The following is a 1,841-nucleotide window of genomic DNA, read 5'->3' on the forward strand; positions in this document are numbered from 1 at the left end:
ACGTTGATTTTTACATAACAATCTGTCAAAATTCGAACTTTTAATAAAAACCGTTACCGAACAAGTTTCATATCTCTAATTTTAAAGTAATGAGACTTCTACAAATGGTTTCAGGATGTCAAATTTTTGGCCCGGAAGGTCCTGTTTCCATATACCCTCCCATTTGCTGGTCTCGGGTGTCAGCGCCGCAGGCCTAGCTATATGTGCACCAGGCGCGTCGCAGCGTTACAGTGTTTTGTGAGATATCGCGAAGCCTGTTACGCGAGACGTGGTCGGGCGTTTATATGACTTGTTAGAAGGGGATTAAACAGAAAAGTGAGGAGAGTACATTAAGTAATGTATTCAAAAACATGAAGCGAGTTCGTTTGCAAAGGTTGGTACCATTTTTAGAAGACACGAGTTCTTTCTACTCAGAATAGGGTATTCTGCTGGAAGCTAACCAGAACCTACAGAAGAAAAGTATGACTGCTCGATCTGTTTCCCTCTGCGCGCTCATTGGCTGCCCGCAACATCCAAGAAAATTGACATCTAATAAAGAATAAATGATACAACATTAAATTAGCAGAAAATTAATACTATGATAAAACTTACCATATCACACATATATTAAATATTACAGATTTTAAGCTCTGGACGACAAGCCAAAAAAGTGGCCGGCAATATAAAATTATTGTCGACCACGAAAATAAAAAGTGTTAAAGGAATGTTTTACTTAAGAACAGTTTAAAACTGGAGAATGGCTAGAGGTTATGGTTCACCTCTTTACACCTTTACATCGTATTTCCGACGAGGATTAACAAAATCATGACATTTCCTAATTTCTATAATTGGCTGAGCGATTAGCAAAGCCCATTACTCCACTGACCGAAAAAGTTTCATTCTGTTTGTGGGTTTGTTTGTTTGTGTGTTTGTTTGTCTGTCCGCACGATAACTCGAGAATGGATTGAGATAGCGATCAGGTAATTTAGGGGTCGTTTTGTACCATAAAAAGACAGATCGAGTTCGAAGATGAGCATTCTAGCTCAAAAAATTGGCTTTTTTAAAAAATCAAAAACTACAGGGCGCAAAATGAATTTTTATCAAAATATTTTTTTATGGGTTCCTAAGGGGTAACTTGTCAAAGTAGAGCCCTTCGGGCCAAAATTTCGTCCGTTTGGCTCCATCTTGTACCGTTTAGGTGCTAGGGGGTATTTCTTGACAAAAATGAGCCGAAAATGATCAAATGGTCGATTAAATCATTTAAAAGACTTCATTTCGAAAAATTGTATACACACTCCTATTACCCCGTCTCGGGTGTCAGCGCCGCAGGCCTAGCTATATGTGCGCCAGGCGCGTCGCAGCGTAACAGTGTTTCGTGAGATATCGCGAAGCCTGTTACGCGAGACGTGGTCTGGCGTACATATAGCTAGTTACTGTAACTTTGTTGGCTGAGCGATTAGCGAAGCCCATTACTCCACTGACCGGAAAAGTTTCATTCTGTTTGTCTGTTTGTTTGTTTGTCTGTTTGTATGTCTGTCCGCAGGATAACTCGAGAATGAATTGAGAGAGCGATCTGGGAATTTCAGGGTCGTTTTGTACCATAAAAAGACAGATCGAGTTCGAAAATGAGCATTCTAGCTCAAAAATTGGCTTTATAAAAAATCAAAAACTACAGGTCGCAAAATGTATTTTTATCAAATATTTTTTTATGCGTTCCTAAAGGGTAAACCGGCAAAGTAGAGCCCTTTGGGCGAAAATTTCGTCCGTTTGGCTCTATCTTGTACCGTTTAGATGCTTGGGGGCATTTCTTGACAAAAATGAGGAGAAAATGATCAAATGGTCGATTAAATCGTTAACAAAAA

This window comes from Frankliniella occidentalis, unplaced genomic scaffold, assembly GCF_000697945.3.
Source record: "Frankliniella occidentalis isolate FOCC.00 unplaced genomic scaffold, Focc_3.1 Scaffold164, whole genome shotgun sequence".
NCBI lineage: Eukaryota > Metazoa > Arthropoda > Insecta > Thysanoptera > Thripidae > Frankliniella > Frankliniella occidentalis.